This window comes from Erpetoichthys calabaricus, chromosome 5 (assembly GCF_900747795.2).
Source record: "Erpetoichthys calabaricus chromosome 5, fErpCal1.3, whole genome shotgun sequence".
Taxonomy (NCBI): domain Eukaryota; kingdom Metazoa; phylum Chordata; class Cladistia; order Polypteriformes; family Polypteridae; genus Erpetoichthys; species Erpetoichthys calabaricus.
The window spans coordinates 218,739,113-218,759,185 of record NC_041398.2 but is presented as its reverse complement, the minus strand read 5'-3'; the positions used below and the strand labels follow the sequence as shown (position 1 = coordinate 218,759,185).

At 36.1% G+C, this 20,073-nt stretch overlaps 1 protein-coding gene across 2 annotated transcripts in view; it reads right to left on the bottom strand.

The window, feature by feature from the left end:
• The window catches only part of LOC114652254 (cingulin-like protein 1), a 245,084-nt gene that overhangs the window by 128,750 nt on the left and 96,261 nt on the right, over positions 1-20,073 (bottom strand). Inside the window, exons 1-2 of one of the 2 annotated variants that reach the window (XM_051928013.1) lie at positions 16,471-16,561; positions 16,110-16,197 (exon numbers count right to left, since the gene is read on the bottom strand). The gene's annotated coding sequence lies outside the window, so the exon portion shown is untranslated. Of the gene's footprint in view, positions 1-16,109; positions 16,198-16,470; positions 16,562-20,073 lie in introns of those variants that run through there. The other variant, XM_028802551.2, reaches the window with a different exon arrangement.

Here is a 20,073-nt window from a genome sequence, read left to right as displayed (position 1 = left end):
AAAGGAGAGGCATATTATTTAACTGTACAGTTTAAAATTATTTTTTTCATTTTTATCCTTTATATTCACCATTCTACATGAATAATTTATGTAGATATGTGTGATAATGGACTAAGCATTTCATTACTAGCTATTGCTCAGGGTTGCACAGTGAGCCTGAGCTTACAGCTAAACAGTACTTTAACCCAGGGGTCCCCAATCCCCGGTCCACGGCCCACTACCGGGCCGCAGCCGTCTGACAGCCGGGCCGTGAAAGAACTGCTGGAAACGGAGACTCACTCAGACTTTTCAGAACGCTTGGTGGGCGGGGCTTTGCAGCGGTGCAGAGAGAGGAGAGAGACTGAGGTGAGAGAGTATTACAACAAAGTATTTTTATGGTCCCGACAGTTTCCCCATATGACACGAGTCTATAGAAATCTCGTTACTATGAAGTACATTCAACAGATACTTTCATTACAATGAAGTGACCTTGAAATGCTTAAATGAATCATCCACAGAGCAGTTAGATCTGTGGTTGCACATTTGCACAACGATCCCCAAACAGAAACATTGTAAAAAAAAATTCTTTCTTCGAACTTTCCTCGTACTGTTTTTTTTTTTTTTTGCTGTTTTTGTTTTCTGTGGTTTTCAGTGATACATTTTGCTTGTCAACATTTGAAAAACATCCATTGGAATTTAACTCATTGTCACCCTCCTATAGAAACAACAGACATGAAAAAACAATAGCATTGTCAATGTTTGTGATGTGCAATCTGTTGGAATGACAAATACAATGCATATGTCTTTGTTATATGCAAAAAAAGAAGAAAAATCTCGGGTTGCAAACGTATGCGAACTGCTTAATAACTTAATAATAATAGAAATGTCATGCAAATTGTGTATAAAACTGCCCTATGAACAAACCCCGAATCCTCAACCCCCCCATCCACCCCAACCCAAAGGTCCCTGGAAAAATTTGCTTCTAGTAAAGTGGTCCTAGCTGTCAAAGAGGTTGGGGACCACTGCTTTAACCAATCCAATGTTCTAACCACAAGAGCACCATGACTTTCATAGCTTGTACAGTGCAGTTCCCTATTGAATATACAGTACCTGTGCTCTGCTGAGCTGACCACATTGCCTCCACCTTGTCCTTTAATTTTGCTCAGAGGTTTTCTTGGCTTAGCCTTTGAGTATTAAATGTAATTTTGATCATTATGCCTTATACAGCTGGAGATCCATTATTAGTGATTACATCTTCACATGACTTCTTCCACGTCATGCCTGTAAACACCCAATCTATGCCTTAAATATGTCTCCACCCTATGCACAGTTGCTGCTATTTAAAGTGGAAAATGACTCCTTGGGCCATTGCTGAGCCACACCTGGCAAACTGGTATGGTGATAACTCAACATGACAGTGAAAAAATGTTTTAAGCAACTTTCTCTTGTTTTCCCATAAACTCAACTGTCATATTTTTAACCAGTTATTTCTTTTTAGAGAGTAAAGTACTAGTGGTATGCACTACATGGTTTCAGACATGTGAGGAATGTCTGCAATTTTCTCCAATAAAACTCCAGTCACATTTCTTTAGACAACAGTTGCTGTATTTAATGATGGCCTAGGACAGTTCTGATTGCTGAGTCAAATTACTACCTTACCTTGCTTAATTTCAGCGCTATATGATATTGTCACACTTTTAAACAGTTTCTCTTTAACAAAGCTTGAAAAAAAATCAACCAAAACGACAGGTCAGGGTACACAAGATTTAGACACACAACACAACTACAACCATCATTTCTTTTCTTCATTTTTCCATCTCCTTAGACTAACTTCAGCACATTTATAGCATTTATATCTTTACATGATAAAGAAGAATAAGGATCTTATAAGGATTTGGGCTCAAACTTCAAACAAATCTCAAATTCTCAAAACAACAACTTTAATTTTTTAGAAACTGTGTTAAACAAATAAGGTATTCCATTTGGCAGGCATTTAGATCAATTTCCTTATAGTTGTTTAAATTTATCTTTATGACAATGACATCAAGACACAGCCTTATCATTGTTTATTCATGGTCATAGCCATATTGTTGAGGACAATGTCACAGATTGCCACTCACATGGTTTGAAATAATGTAGCGTGTGTTCTCTTTATGTTAACGTCAAAAATGGCTGAGCACATTTAAACTGTGGACAGATTTTCTTGTTTCATGATTCTCTTAGTACAGCAGAAAAATAAAAGGTATTTCCATGAAGATTATAATCTTCAAGGAATAAATTATATATTTTTTTCTGTCTATTATTTACCCCATGTTGTACACTGTATTGGCCAAGAAAAAAATTTTAATTTTTAAACACAGAAACCAAAGGTCCTGAGACAATAGTCTTTCATGTAGACCAGGGGTGTCAAACTCCGGGCCTGGAGGGCAACAGTGGCTATAGGTTTTCATTCTAACCCTTTTCCTAATCAGTGAGTAGTTTTCACTGCTAATTAACTCCTTTTCCCTTCATTTTAATAGCCCTGTTTTTAAGGATTCAGTCCTCTGAATTGGTTTGTTTCTTCATTAAATGGCAGCCAAACAGAAATGAGACATGAAACGAGCCAACAGATGACCAGCTAAACTGGGATTTCAAACTCCAACCAATTTCACTCCAACCAGTCTCTTAATGAGAAGCTGATTCTTGCTGTTAATTAAGCCCGTTATTTAATTCAATGGCTTGTTGCTGCTCTCATTCTGCAACAGCAGACATTTCCAAATCTGTTGATTTTTCTGTCATATGGTGGCTTGTTTGATGTCTCATTATTGTTTGGCTACTAATTAAGGAAAAAGAGATAATTAAGGGGCCTGAGTCAAGTTAATTAAAACTAAAGCAAAAGAAGTTAATTAGCAGTAAAAACGGCTCACTAATGAAGAAGATGGTTAGAATAAAAATATGCAGCCACTGCGGCCCTCGAGGACCGGAGTTCGACACCTGTGATGTAGACCAACACTTAACAAACAGAAAACAATATCAATATGTTCACATAACAAATCCTAACTTACTTATGTCACATATGACAAATAACCAGTTGTTTGCTCACAACATCTAAAACTAATGTATTTTCGCTAAAATATAACCACTTCCTAGAAAATCCTCTTGTGAACAACTGGGGAGTGTGTTCAAATGGGATTGAGATACTGAATTAAAGATTCACCTCTTTGCTTGTTTTATTTAAGCCTACCTCATCGGGAATGTTGTTAACTCTGTACTCTATTAAATCATGAGATTAAAATTTTTTCTCAGTCATTACTACAAATGACACAGGACCATTGACAGATAAAAGAATGATTATTTTTGGTTGGAGTTTTCCTTTAAGATTCGCAGCTCTTTATGCCTTATTCAGTCATGGATTTTGCATTTCTGGTTTTATCGATCATTCCTTTTAAGACTTCCCAATGATATGGCCACCTACCAGTGTCCTGAATCTAGCCTCTTCCTAAAAGTTGCTTCATTCTGTGCCTAATAACATACTACCCCATGTCTTGTCACTAGCCAGAGCACAATGCTATTATCTGCTAAAGTGTAGCTGTGGTCAGGTTCTGTTTTCATTATCCTTATTTTCAAAAATAATTCTTATTTTTCATTGATCCTGTGTTTTCGATCCAGCTTAAAGACGTGCATGCCATGTCAATTAATGAAGCACTTTCGAAAATTCACACTCTTACCTCCCCATATTTAGTGAAGCATATAAATGCAGATCTCACATTTGACTTTCAAGAAGATGTGCTTATTCTAAGTATACAGCATGTCTTTTTAAGAATGAAATAAGGTATGAAGTACACTTTGTTGGTAACCACATAAGTGTTTGCTGTTGCCTTGCTTGTTAGTTTAAAAATTAGACTTAGTTGAGGTTCACTAAGGGGATTTTTCTTTGTACTCCATCCACATCCCAAAGATGAACGTGTTAGAATAACAGGCAATTCTAAAATCCGACCCATGTGAGAGGGTATAGGTGTGCATGCATGAGTGGGTTATGCAAAATTACAGGAAGAACCAGAGTACCTGAAGAAAAATGTGCAAACTACACACAGACTACGAATAAGTCAGTATAAGAACTCATGATTCTGAATCTGTGAGCCAGCAGCTCAGTAATTTATCACAATTTTATTGCAAGATTTATGTGTGTGAATAAATATACATGAATGAATGAATCAAAGTTCTGTATTAAGGACAGAAAACAAGCTACCAAACACAAAACAAGATATGCGTTTGCATATAATAGAAACAGAAAATGAAAGTAGCCTCCAGTGTTTGATGCTTTGGTGGATCTGTTTCTTGTGGAGTTTTGGTTGTTCTCTGAGATTCTTTAAAGTTTTTCATACAGGAGTTTCTGCCAATCAGCTTTAAAGTAAGCCACTGAAATCATAAAAGAAGAACTGCACTAAAAAGCACAACAATATAACATGTTTAACATACAGTAGAGATATGGTGTTGTGGACTATGTGTTTCATGGCCATTTACTGTTTATGAGCAGTTTTGGAATCACTTAGTTTGTTGGGTTTTCCAATTTATCATGCCTGACTTTATCATTTTTAACACAATGAAATTAGACTCAACTGCTTAAACATCTACATAGTGGTAGAGAAGACTCAGGTTTGAGACCAGCTTAGTGTTATTCTCAGTGTTATTCCCATGTGTGAAATGAAACATTTGACTTCTTTCTACCCACTGTAGCAATCAATTGCAAATGTATTGCAATAAATTCATTTCCTAACAATTATGCAGTTCTTTATTCATTTCCTAACAATTATACTGTCTCTAACTCATTATACATAAACAGTATTTTTTTGTAATTTCAAGTGTTCCGGTTTTGTAAATTCAAATTCTGCAAAGTAAACTTATGCAACAATATCAATCACCATCCAAAATTTTATTCAAACCTTTACTGAGTTTTACTGTGTCATCCAAGGTTGATCCATTGCAAAAATTAAGGAAAAAAAATTGATTTTTTTCCCAGATCTTTGAACAGTTATTTCTATAGCCTTGTTTCCATCTTCAGCTGTACTAATTAAGAATGAATTCTGTCATGTAATGCTATCTCTGAATTACGTCCTGGCAATGGACGAAGGGTACTCAGAGAAGCACTTCAAAATAAAAAAATAAATAAAATAAAAAGAAATGTTTCATTGAAAGCGAAAAAATGTTTTAAAGAATTAGTTTAATATTTTGCTCAAAGACATTTTTGTTACTTTGTTCCCCATTTTATTCCATTCACATCCATAAGTGGAGCAGTCATTGATCTTCTATATGACCTCTATTTAGCATAATAAAATACCTTCGAATTTATAACAGAAATACTTAATCTTGAATCGGCATTGATGAAAAAATTCTTTCACCGTGAGCTCTATCCACAGATTGTGTCAAAGAATTTCATAATAAATATTCATAGTGTCATTTAAAAAGTGGGTAGCGGAAAGTGAGAACATGTGTCCTCTGATATCCTGTAAAAGATGAGGGTTAACAAAGGTTTAGCTGTCAATCAAGCCACAAGGGCTTCGCCTGAAGAACAATGGCATTTCTTTATACGCTCCTGCAGTAAACTCAGTCGTGTATGAGAGAGAGCAGCCATTCACTTACAGCATCTAAACATCACGCACTAACATGCAAATGACTAATATTAAGGCTTGAACTGAATGCAATTTTTTACTCAAAGGAAAAAAAAATGTACTTTGTGGAGGAAGAGCAAATCATTAATTTTTACTTACTTTGCATATATGAATTACTTTTAGCATTATTTAGTGTGCATCATTGTACCTATATCAAACTTTAAAAGACTGTTTTTTTCCAATCCAAGGGAAGCTGTCTATTAGAAGTTTAACCTTTATATGTTCATGTACTGTATTTTCTTCTTAATTTACTCATTTATGCCTAATTTGCAAGGATTGGACATTATTTTTTTGTAACCATTAAACCTTCCTAAAATGAACTATTAATTTACCCATAGTATAGCTTCAGCTTAATATCTAAAGAGTTGGTGGTAGTTTCAAATTGCAGTCAAGGTCACAAACTGAACTTTAGCAATTTGCTTCAGTTAGTAGTTTGACTTTAACAAAATATGAGGTCTGACTACCAGCAACCAAATATTGGATTAGGGTGTTTAAGATGATGAATGAATGAATTGTGCTAGGTTAACAAGGCAATTTTTAAAGTAAGCATGCTTCATTTCATTGATGATACTATACTGTTTTGTGTCTAGTATTTAATATTCTCTGGATTTGTATTAGCAGACAGTAAAGAAGGACCTACTTATAAGGATCTCATTCTACATGGTGTTATGAAGTATTAAAAGTTAGTAATGGTAAAAGAGGTAAACTACTTCTGATGTTACTTTAGTTTATGTATATAGGACAAGAAATTAACTAAGTTATAATATTTTGAGGTATTGTTTCTGTAGATGGGAGTGGTCAGCAAACCCCATCAAGGACCATTTTCCCTGTTGTGATCAGATGTAGAATAGGACTACTGTGAAATTAGCAAAATCAGAAAAGAGATGTTTTACACTCAGATGAGTGCTCTTTCAATCCTGCTCATGCAAATCAGCATCAATGATGATCACTCAATGACTATCCACTTTAGATCTGTGTAAGCTATGGCTCAATCGGCCTAATTGGAAAAGAGGGTTGGCCTTGATCGGCATCAACTAAATTGGGGAGTTGATTTGTTTTTCTTTTGCTACCTCTCTTCAATAATAACACACAAATCATATTAAATGGCCACTGAATACATAAGAAAGCAGCTGTATTTGTCAGAAAAAAATTGCATGAGAATATGAATTTCATAGCATTATTCCATGAAAAGTAGTGTTGACTGAGAACAGCTTGAAAGTACACCAAGCAACTTGTCATCTAACAAATACTACAGATTTAGAAATACAGTAAAATAATTGTTTACTCTTTGTTCTGCAACACATATTAATGAACTATCCAAAATCATGTAACAGAACAGCTTGAAGAAAATAAGACATCAAACTAATTGTTAAAAAAAAAGTCACAGAGCTGTAGATGGTGGATATAACAGACTGGTGTTTGACTCTTGCGGTTTATAGTCTTGACAAGTGAAACCTTATAGGTGCTTTGTAAGCCATCAGTCCAAATGGCTCGTTTCAAATGTAGCTAAAGGAAAAATGAGCAGCTATCAATGAATAGGCAGAATTTGACACAACACTGATTGCATCTCTTGCTGCACTAATCTGTGCTCATCCAAACCAGAAAACTGAGATCCCACCATCTTCCATGATGGTTACTAAATTTCTCTTTTTTTTATTTGACGCAGGCAATGTTGTATTTGTCATCATGCATCTAGTTGTGTGTATTAACTAAACTGAACATATTAATATTACTATGGTTATTTATTTACCAACACAAACAAATCAAATTTGATTTATTTTCTTTATTATTATTATTTGAAGTGTTCACAAGGTCAGGTTTTTAAAAAGACTTTGTGATGATCTGTGAGCAGAAATAATTTTATTCCTATCGAACCAAAACTGTGAGCTTGTGCATTTCTTTAAAGACACAAACTGGAACATGAAGTTATCTTATCTTGTAGGCATACTTTGGCTTTTGAAATAGTTTAACTTCTCACTTCAGGAAACACATAAAATATTTAATAGTTCTACAAAAACAGAAGGCACAAAGAAGAGCAATTTTTTGGTTACTTTGGAACTTAACTGACCAAATAAATGACGCAAAAACGAGAAGTGAAGATTAAAATTTTAAGTAACTAAAGCTTATTGTGATCAATTATTTACACAATGTCATTAGTTAAATTTAACTATGACATGCATATAAAATGGGTTATAATTTATACACAACAATTCCTTTCTCCATAACATTGGGTAGGATCTAGCAAAGAAGTTCCGAGAATCAACCTTTTTTTTTTTTTTAAACGGATGTACTTTTTAATAATTACATTTTATTTATTTCTAAATAAATGCATTAAAATAAAATAGCTATGGTTCAACCAGCTAAGGCATAATGATATATAAAATTTAGAAAAAATCAGTCAATTCAAAAATATAATCAATCAAGGTTAAGATTCATTAATCTTAACACTTAAAACCCCACCCTGACCTAATGCCCACAGCTAGTTAATAACGAGAATCTCATTATGTTATACTCTCTCTCTCAACTAGACCAAAAGGAGCCAAACAGCAACATTGGCAGGAGCCCAGCAGTCTTATTTAAAAAAAAATTAATGAAGTCTTGGCCAGATTTTAAAGCAGCTCTGCACGCAAAGAAAAATAGATTTTTTCCAGTTTAAGATAATGGCATTGTTTTCATTTGAGTTATGAGGGGTGCATTAGAATTGTTCCAGTTGAGCAAAGTTACTCAAAATATTAACAACATAGTATAGGAAATCACAGCAACTTTATTAGAAGATGGTCTAATCTCATCCGGTGTTAATCCAAACACTGCTGCAAAAAGGATTAGAAGTGACTGTAAACACAACACTATCTGAGAGTAAGGCAAATATTCTCATCAAAAATGACAGTCCCAAAACATATGACCTGGCGAGGCCAGAGCTACATGGTATCATTCAAAATTAGACTTAAATTCCTATATATATATTTCATATAATTTTTTTATCGGGAAAGATGTGTATGATTTTAAGCAGCAAATAATTAAATATTAATTTAGAAAAGGCTAATAAAACTTTAGAATAAATTCTTTGGTGAAAGCTTTTTATGCCTCCAGGCTTACTGCCTTATCTTAAAATGTTCTCAATCATTCCATACTTCTTTTGACAAGACTAAATTAATGCAGCACTGCTAGTGCCTTATACACCAAAAGGAATGAATTACAGAGGGTTGAAGTAATGATCAAAATAAAACCGGTACCCCACTATCTTCCTCTGACAAGTCCATTCTTTACTAAGGTGGCACATCTTTTGTAACAAGGATTTCCATTTCTTTTCCTTGCATCCTTCATAACAGTGTCATTTCATTCCTGCTCACTTAGACTGATGAGGTCTTTTATTTTCTTACCTGGATTAACAGGTAGGCAAATAAAATACTAGGGATGGAGGCCTATTATAATTACCACTAATATACAGCAAATTATTTGTTCAGTCTAAAGGGATCGGAACCTGTGAATTTTTTTGGATTGCCTACTCCATTTGAAGGCCAGCAGGAACAAATCCCAGGTTAACTATTTTGCTATTGTTCCCTAAAAAGCAAGTCCAGAAGCTGTTGTAATTCCCATTTCCTCACTCCAGGGGCCTCATGTATAAACGGTGCATACTCACAGAAATGTTGCGTAAGCCCATTTCCATGCTCAAATCTTGATGTATAAAACCTAAACTTGCCGTAAAGCCACGCACATTTTCATGGTAGCTCAAACCCTGGCGTACACAAGTTCTCCACTCAGTTTTGCAAACTGGCGGCACCCAGTGTCAAAGCAGTGCTACTGTTCCAGTGTAGTTTCACTTTCTTTTTCAGATCCACATCCCTGACGCAGCTTTATAAATACACTGAAATTAACCGCATATTGTTTATTAGTTTAAGGCATCTGATTGTAATTAACCTGTAACAATATAATGGTCCATGTAATGGCCAAACTATTCCAAATACCATAGCTGCTTTAGCGTTGTTACTCTCACTGCACCACTCGGAGCAGCTGATCGGTAAGAGAATTATTGGTATACAGAATCAAGCACATGCTGCCTCAGCCATTCGCTATTTGAACTGCTCTCATCTGACAAACACTTCAAAGCCTTTCCTGTACAGACCTCACGGTTCAGAAACAGTTTCATCCCAAGAACTATAAACGCACTTAATCAGTCCATCAAGTGCTCCTTGTAGAACAGTTTGTACTTACAAGTACAATTACCTCACTGTAAACTTGGGATACAGTTATAATATTGCACAACCTGCGCCACTTTATAAAGCCCATATTTACATATGATGATGATATCACTTTTAAGATGAAATGCAGCAAAATATGTTTATTATATTGTACAGATAAAACTTTAACTTCATTTAAATAATCTATATTGTTATTAATTAAACATGTGAGGACACAGTGCTGCAGCGCTAGCAAGGAGCTGGCGCTACATTCACGGATTGTTCCTGCCTCGCTCTGTATTCTTGCTGGGAGTGGCACGACACTGCGGAAAGACAGATGGATAGAATAATTAAACATGTACTAAGAAGATATTTCAATGTTCCTTAAAAGTTTTGAAGAATGGGTGTTCTAAGCTTACAGATGGCTTATCGTCTATTACAGAGCTGTTTGTGTGGCGATTGGTTACTTGGAGAAAGAAAAGGAAGGACAGGAATTGGGGGTTAGTACGTTTGAAAGAGACAGTACTGCTACAATAAATTATTTCATTGAAGGTTACGCATGGCACAGCAAGCATCTTGCGGGAGGCAGGAACAATCTGTGGATGAGGCGCCTGTTCGTCACTATCACTGTGCCACCGTGTTCCAATGTTTAATAACATGTTTTAACTCCTATCATCATGAAAATGATATCACGTATACATCTCGGTATTTTAATTATTCAGAGAGCTGTAACATTATGAATGTAATGGATTCCGTGTCCTGTTAGAGGAAGAGAAAGCCTGTTTAAGAAGCAGGTAGTGCACACAGAGCACATAGAAGATCAAATACAAAACAAAGCATGTAACAATCTACTTTAGTTACAATGGGATTTGAGAAACTAGTAAATTAAATGATTTTAAGATGAAGTTTATGATGTTCTACTTTAATGACAAAATAAACTACGTGATTAAAGTGGAAATTTTGAGATTAAAGTTGACATTTCGTGCTTTTTTTCCCACTGTGTGCCTATTTTTTTTTTCTCTGTACCCTAATAAGCTTTCATATGATACTCAGACGGTGGGCTACGACTCACCTTTTCACAGCAACTTTGACATCTGACAACTTGTTTATTTCGAGCACTGTGCGACTTTGTGAAGTTGAGCTTTCAAGTTTCTCTGACACTCTATGTCACTCGATCAACTTCCTTTTGTTGTTTATACCACTGTTTAAACCAACAAATAGTACTTTTTCCTTGCCTCCACTTGGTATTCGCTGAAATTGTTCTATTTTTCCCTGTGCTTTGCCATTGTCTTTTCACAGAAGGCTGCGCTTAAGGGCTATTTATATTGATTTGCATATTCAAAGAGGCGTAATTCTGGGAGGAGTTGGGGCGGGATAGCAGGCATGTGGATGTGCATTACTTTTCACGCTGACCAGGATTTATGTAGTGGAAGAACGTGGAAGTTGGCGTTCGCACAGATTTATGCATCTGGATTTTTTTGTGCGTAAGCACATTTCCGCTTTTGTCCATAAGCCATTTTATAGTGTGAATTCTACGCACGCCGTTATACATGAGGCCCCATGTCCTTTCAGGAAATCACTTGAGAAGTCACAACATACATGTAAGATTGTTGCAGATGTAGCTATTACTGGGTAGCAAGCACACAAGGAAAAACAAAATGCCATTTCAGCTACTGAGATGCACTGAAACAACCCCCACTCCATCGTTCACCGAAGTGCTTGACAGTGTTGTGCAATATTTTTTCCCCGTCCTTATTTGCAATCGTTTCACCAAAGGGAAGCCCCAATCTTCCACTCATGGTTGTTTCACGTCAACCTTGATTGCTGTAAGTGGGTTGTCAGTGAACTTAAAAAGGTTAAAGTGGGTCAGAAAGCTACAAAGGTTAAGAAGCACTGCTGGATAACCATTCTGCTGGTCAGGCTACACAGACCTTATTTTAGAGCTGTCTTCAGACCCTAATAGACTACAAAACTATAAAATTAATCACAGAAGGATTGTTATTAACACTGGTCATCCTGCATAAACTTATAAAAGAGACATGTAACAGAATGAATTTAAAAAATATTTGATATCTGAAATCTCTTGCCTTACATGTACCCTCAGAGTTTGTCCTACACTTTTCTTCTGTTTCCTTATGTGTCTCAACCTGTCTCAGCTGGCACTTCCTCTCTCAATTGTGTTCCCAATAAAGCCTGCTTCTCATACTTTGTCATTTTGATGCACATTGCTCACCTTCTGTCCACTTTTTTACTGCCACTAGTGCTAGACAAGGCCCATATACCTTCTGTAAAAATGTCCTTGTGAAAGTTTCCAGGGCTTGAAGGTTACTCTCAGCATTCCTCCTACATATTTTCTCCATATCCTTGTGAATTTAAACCTTGCTTGCCCACTGCTTCCTGTCTTGATCATGCTTAATTGGCCAACCAAAGCAAAACTTACAAATCAGACCAAAGCTAAATCAGATTGCTGGCACAGATAGGATAGACACATACACACACACATATAGACAGCAGCACTTTATTATACAATAGATGTTAGCTTAATCGTTCCTTTCTTCTTAGAATGCTTAATGCTTCAAAAAACATTTTTGACTGTGCTTTCACTCTCCTGATTACTTCTATGTGGGCTAAGAACTGCAAAGCAAATTTCTAGAGGAGATGTAGGGAAAAATTGCTTGAAAATGAACATCTGCTCTAGAAATTTCAGAATTAGATCAAATACCCAGTATTTGCCAAACTAAGAAATTTTTAACTAGGTCTGAGGAAGAGCTTTAGACTTATCAGGAACATGGAAAAGAGTGGGGAAAATTTTTTAGTGATAATTCAAGCACACGCAAAATGTCAGAGGCACACATTCCTTGGAGCATTAGGTTCAAACTGAGTAAAATATGCCTTTAACTAAACAGAGAGAACATGTGGGCAAGAAGATGAGTACTGCAAGTTTGAATGAATGGATGGAACAACGTTGAAACTTTACAAAGGAGAAGGCAGAATCTGCACACAGCGGTACAGTTGATGTGTTTAAAGGAAAATGGCCAGTTAAAGCAACTGAGGTTGATCAAAAACAAGGGACTGCACAGTGAACTGCTAACTGAGGTATTTTCTGGGCCTACACTGTCTCATATAAAAGCTCTTGGGACATATGGTTACGTCTCCTGTGCTTTAGCAATAAGGTGATTGATGTAGACGAGTTAAAAGATGGCTTCTTTTTACAAATGAGCAGCATTCACCCCGTTGTCAGGTGTCAGTGTAAAAAGAGCTCTTATCACTTTTAGAAAGAAAAAGCACTTTCTGCGAGCTTTAAATTCAATCAAGGTCACCTTCACCATTAATACATAGTACTGAATTGGCACAATACGTCTCTAAGACAAAGTATCTAGGGTGTCTCCCTAGTAATAGATATAGAAGACATTTGCTTCTCTGGCAGAAAGGGTATTTTCTGTTATCCATTGTATAAGTTCATTTGTTCTATTAAAATATAACAGGAGCCAAAGCCTGTTCTTACAGCACCAAGCAGGAGAATCCACCCTGGATAGAATGCCAGTTCATCACAGATTGCAACCATGTACACACTCATATAAGACTAATTTAGAGTGACCAAATTAAGATAACACACCTTTTCGTTGTTGGAGGAATCAAGAAAAATGAAGATACAAAGAACCTGCACCCTCCACACAGTCATTAAGCCAGGATTCATGTCTGGACTGTAAGGAGACAACGCTAACCACTGTACCCCTACCACCTAGCTTTTAAAACTAGGTTGAATTACACCAAACTCTCAATACTTTTCCCCTTGAATAAAAGGAAGTTTTTTTCCAAACTGAATGCTCATTATTGATAATTAATGAAAAACAAAAAATGAACTGTACATTTACTAACTAATCTAATTTAAAAGGCAATGATTGGTTCCTTCTTTATGCCAAGTGATGCCAGGATTGGCTCTGGGTTTTTGCAGACCTGAACTGGATAGCTGGATTCAGCCAGTGAATGGATACATAAACAGACATCTTTCAAATTTCTCAGAAAAACTACTCTTGCACAAAAATAAATATAAAAAAATCCCAGACATTCTCTCTATGACATGTTACTGAACCTTCATAAATCATTAATCCTCCATTAATGGAACTGTGGCATTTTAGAAATACTGATGCACCTTAACCTGTGGGAAGTGGGAACAACTTTATGAAAATAGGTTGAGACATAGTTGAAAAATACTCAGAATTTGCAATTAAAAATTTGTCATAAAAAAATAATTTTTCCTTCTGACGTGTTGTTACATAGCAGTGTTATTACCAAAGTTAGACAGACGTGCCCCAAATGAAGTGAAAAAAATCACTTAAGGTTTTATGCTGCAAGCATGTGCTAGCACACGTGCCAACAGGGGTTTGTAGTATAAAATAAATTGGGAGGCCTTTCTTTAGCATATCGGCATTTAAAAGCCATTGTTTGGATTCTCAGGTTTGGTATTCTGAAAACTACTCTGACCAAATGCCTTATAAATTCACACTGATTACAAACAAATTGTTCTCTGCCCCTCCTGCTTCAACTTGTAAGAATCATCCTTTTTTAAATTTACTAGACTACCATATAAGCATGCTTTAACAGACTAAAATTAGCAGTTCAATATTTTGTTTAATTTCATATTAGCTTAATTTTGTTTTTCTGGTTCTCTGCAGTAGCACTTTGTGCCGCTGCTCCCTATCCATGCTGTGTACTGATGAAGGTGAAGATGAGACTGTGTATGTCTGCATAATTGGGCACGGATTTCACTGGATGGACCTTCTCTTTAATGTTAACATTCTTATGTCTTACATTCTTACTGCGGTGTTGTTTTAATATATTCTTGGGTTAGTTACCATTAGAACTACTGTACTAAAATAATAAGGAACAAAGTAAGTTCATTTTTGTTAAGTAGAATGCCCAGTATGGGCTGGGTGGTCTTTTGGCCTTAAAATCTCTGAAGATTTTGCTTTTTCTCCATCTTATTTGGAGTGGGTTTTTTTTTTTAATTTATTCTGTCTTCCCCGGTCATCTCACCTTATCATCAAACTCATCTTTACAGATTTAAAAAATACTATACATAATCTACTAAATATATTTCTATCTTATGTAAGTCCGTATTGTTTAATTTTTTTATTTATTCATTATTATTCTTACCTAATTTGTCCTGCTTTTCTTGCATCTATTTATTTAACATTTTGTGATGCACTTTGAGCTACATCCTGTGCAGACACTGTAAATGTTGTTGTAGTATTACCAGTCAACCTCACAGCATGACTTTGAACAATGGAAAGAAACCTTCCAGAAGATGTGGAGAAGATGCAATCAACCATAAAATAGGAACTACAGCCAAGAATGTAAACATGATGTATGTGTTGTTCATGTGGCTATTCCATCCTATCCATTTGACCTTCTGTCCATTTTCTGAGCAAGCTTTTTCCGAGGATGACACAGCCTATCCATTAAGAATGGCTGCAAAGCAGAAAGCAGTGTAGGATAAGGTACAGTACCAGTCTACCACAGGGCCAACATGCTTTTATAAGTCAGGTAATGCATCAAACCTTTGGACTGTGGGGGGAAAAACATGTAAACCCTTCAAAGAGGTTCCTTTAACTTGGAATTTAATGAGTTTAAGTGTCATAAAATACAAACTGTTTGCTGTGCTGTTCCATTCATTAATTGATTTATCTATATTCTGAAGCTGGAGTATCTCTTTCAAGGCCACAAGAAGCCAGAGCAAATTTGATGGCACTGGGTGCAAGTACAAAACAACCCTGCATGCAATGCCAGTCTATCATTGGCCATCATATGTTTTCTGCATGCTGTGCCAATGTGCTGCCCCATTCCATTCCATCCATTTCTTGCTCTTGTTTTCTTTGTTACAGGGCCATAGGTAGGCAAAGTCTGTCTAGTAACCCTGGGTGCAATGTAAGAACTCACCATTGATGGGATACTAGTACATCACTGGGCATAAATACACACTGTATACTCAATATTTAGCCATACAGAAGCAGTTAAATATAGCCAATGAATCTCAACCAGCATGTTTTCGATAGGAACATGGAAGGAAACAAAGAAAAAAATTCAACAAGCACAATTATTATGCTTAGAATTAATCTAAATCCACAGAGAAGTGGAACAGCAGGGCTAAGAACTGTGTCATCTAGTTTATTATTTATAATCAAGCATGTGTTTTAATTCTCATTAACAAAAGTACAATATAAAGTAAAAACTAAAACATTACTGTTAAAGAATGTAGGCATTAAATACAGTCTGAATATTTTAGGAATGGTCTATCACTTACTTTATTATGCAGCCAGCAGAATCCTCCACTTTGCAAATGGAAAGAGAGAAGCAACAGGTCAACAGTCAAGCTTTGTACAATTTGATACCTGATTAAAAAAAAGAAAGTTAAAATTAAGTACCTTAATAAACAAGAAGACCAACCCTATGAAAGAAATGCAATTTGTCAAATACTATAAATAAAATTATATGCATTAATAAAAAACGACTATAATTGGTTCACTTTTTACATTTGATTTGACATAAGCACGATAAAAATGACAGTAATTTAGAAACCTCACATAGCAATTAATCCCTAATAAAAAAAAAAAAACCTGTATTTTGTCCTTTAGACGGCTACAATGAGAGAAATAACTCATTACCCTGGTAACAGTCCAACACCTTGTTTTTCTGTCCGCACATTCTAACACTAGAAGAGTGTGGAAAACCTGCAACTATGCATTTGGTATGAAATAGTAAAAACTGTGACTGTTCCTGGAAAGGGCGGGTCATTTACTAAAGGGTGTGACCTGAAGCAATTTCTTACATATGTACTTATTTTTTTGTACCTATTCAGAGGGAGGAAAACAAAATGCCCATGCTGCCACCTTAAAGTATTGACATTCTGGGCAGAGCCTGTAATCATTGAATAAGAATGCAGCAAAAAAATTATATAACATCATGAAGTTTTGTTTTGTTGTCCTTCACCATTTTCATTGGCGCCGTTTTTGACAGCAAAACATGTAATCCGCTTGACTGTTGTGCTTCTTTAGAGAAAAGCACTTTTTTTATTTTGTGCTCAATGCATGAAACAGACACCCTTGGGGTGAATTTAAAAAAATAAGAGTCAAAGCCTCCTCAGCCCTAAGCTATCTTCCTGCATTTTTGCTACATAAGCATTCACATGCAAAATCGAAACAGGTTTGGTTTCCCTGTTTATTAATATATGTCTGTGCCAAGTCCAGTCAAGAACTACACTCATCTGGACATTTTGCTGCCCATTATTGTGACTATGGCCTCTTCTTCCAGTATGCCATACAGAAGTGACTATATCTAAAGGATACCAATGAATGTGGAATGCTGCATGTAATGTTTTGCTTTCTGCTGTCAATTAAGCATGTCTTCTTACTCCTTCGCTATGTATGGCATTAGCCTGATGAGACAGGGACAAGTCATTCCAACATGCAATGTCCATAAGCACGCATTCTAAAGTTTTACCATTTGACTTCTCATGTTCTCATGATTCTCATGATGCAAGTTAACACTATAATTACCAAAGCCTAAGAAAAAACTTGTAAATCCGGCCCACCTTAAATCCCTTCGCACCTCTCCATCAGCGTCTTTTGTCTTATAAATGTGTCGACCAACATAAGCAGCAAGCAGCCTGCTATACCATTCCCCCCACTGCCACAGAAAGGGCACAAAGTTCTCCCAACTCAAGCCTTGATTATCTTTGAGTGAAATGCTTTAGAGGTTAAAAAATATATCATTATTTGGAATACATGCATTTCATGTGTATTCCGTGTCTACAACAATCTATTTAAACACATTGTTAAAACAGAAAAATTTTTCATGTTTTAGTAATAAATGACAAAATGTCGACATAAACTGTATAATGTGTGAAGGCCAAATATCAAATAAACACTTTCACAAAAGGTGTAAGTGCAATACGACAGCTTCTGTGGTGCAGAGATAAGAACTGCTGACTTGAAATCAATAGGCCGCGGGATCGACCCTGAGTGCCGCATAGATTTACCATTTTAATTAGTGAGCTGCTCTTAATGTTAATATTATACAATAAAAACATAAGTGTAAATGGTTGTTCTTTGATTTAACTATAAAATTTCGCGTGTGCCCTGACTGACACTTTTACTTGACCTTATGTACTGACATCATTTTTTCTTTCAATGTTGATTTCAATTCTGTGGCTGCTAGTAGCTTTCCTAACCCACTTCAATGCCCAAAAAAGAAAGGCAAATAAAGAGAGATGACAATTTCATGAGACAAGTGACTGATTATACAAATGTGATGAGCAGAGAGGTGCTTGTATTTGTTGTTTGTAATGTAAAAAGGTGGTAGTTGTTTGTCCGTCTATTCAGGCTGGCCTATGTTGGGTATATAAAGTATTATTTTTGGCCCTTAATAAATCTGGATGACACCCCTGCTCTAGTTAGATTCATTTTACTTAGAATATGAATGTATTTCATATTAGATTTGCTAACACAAATTTCCACATCATCTTTTAAGTTACACAAATTCTAAACTAAATCTCTGTTTAAAACAATTTAGCTCTTAAATCCCATTAATGTTTTGTCATAGTCATTGTACCAGCATTAGAGTACAGATACATTTTCTTCTTTATTACTTCCTGATGCTCATTACCATTTCAAGTGCTTTCTCAACACATTCAAAAGAACAGTGTCTGACATTTTTAGAGTCTTTCCTTGAAAAAACACTAGTGACTACTATTCTCTCCTTCCTCTTTTCTGATGTCTACATCCTATTTTCAATTGTTTAATTCAGTAATCCCTCCTCCATCGCGGGGGTTGCGTTCCAGAGCCACCCGCGAAATAAGAAAATCTGCGAAGTAGAAACCATATGTTTATATGGTTATTTTTATATTGTCATGCTTGGGTCACAGATTTGCGCAGAAACACAGGAGGTTGTAGAGAGACAGGAACGTTATTCAAACACTGCAAACAAACATTTGTCTCTTTTTCAAAAGTTTAAACTGTGCTCCATGACAAGACAGAGATGACAGTTCTGTCTCACAATTAAAAGAATGCAAACATATCTTCCTCTTCAAAGGAAACAGAGAGTAAAGCAAACAAATCAATAGGGCTGTTTGGCTCTTAAGTATGCGAAGCACCGCCGGTACAAAGCTGTTGAAGGCAGCAGCTCACACCCCCTCCGTCAGGAGCAGGGAGAGAGAGAGAGAAACAAAGTCAAAAATCAATACGTGCCCTTTGAGCTTTTAAGTATGCGAAGCACCGTGCAGCATACTTAAAAGCTGCACACAGAAGGTAGCAACGTGAAGATAATCTTTCAGCATTTTTAGACAAGCGTCCGTATAGTCTAGGTGTGCGAACAGCCTCCCTGCTCACACCCCCTACGTCAGGATCACAGATAGTCAGCGCAAGAGAGAGAGAAAGAAAAGTAAGTTGGGTAGCTTCTTAGCCATCTGCCAATAGCGTCCCTTGTATGAAATCAACTGGGCAAACCAACTGAGGAAGCATGTACCAGAAATTAAAAGACCTATTGTCCGCAGAAATCCGCGAACCAGCAAAAAATCCGCGATATATATTTAAATATGCTTACATATAAAATCCGTGATAGAGTGAAGCCGCGAAAGGCGAAGCGCGATATAGCGAGGGATCACTGTATAACTTTTTTCTTTACTCCAAACTATCAGCTTTTTATTTCTTTTTATAAAATTTTCCTCTATATAACCCGTAAAGCCAGGATCAGTTAACTAAATTTTTGCAGTAAACCAATTTGCTGCTTGTTTTTGACTGTGTTTTTACACATTGTTTTGACATTTTTAGACATTTATTTTCAGCATTTTTTTCAGCACTGTGGTGCTTGTACCCATTAGGAGCTACTTAAAATATACAGCTGTCTGCTTTAGGTATTAATAGGAATTATTCTTTTACAGGCAATCGTGCATTTTGCCACACTGTTGGGCACTCTTTGTTAGGAGTCTTTTGATCTCTTGGATCAGACCTGTTTAAAGTTCATGTCCTCCTCCTGGTCACACCAAATCTTGTCTACCTGGAGACATAACAGGTATGCAACATCTGTTATAATTCAGTGTGCTCAAAATAGTGAAAAGGTGTGAGACCTTTAAAAAAAGCCAAAAACCAGGCCAAAGTCCTTCCTAGCTTGTCCAGAAATAGGCTTCATCCCATATAGCCAGATTCCAAATTCTATTAGCAGACTCAGACCTGTCCAGACATTAAAAATGAGAAACAGGCTTTAGAAGTTCA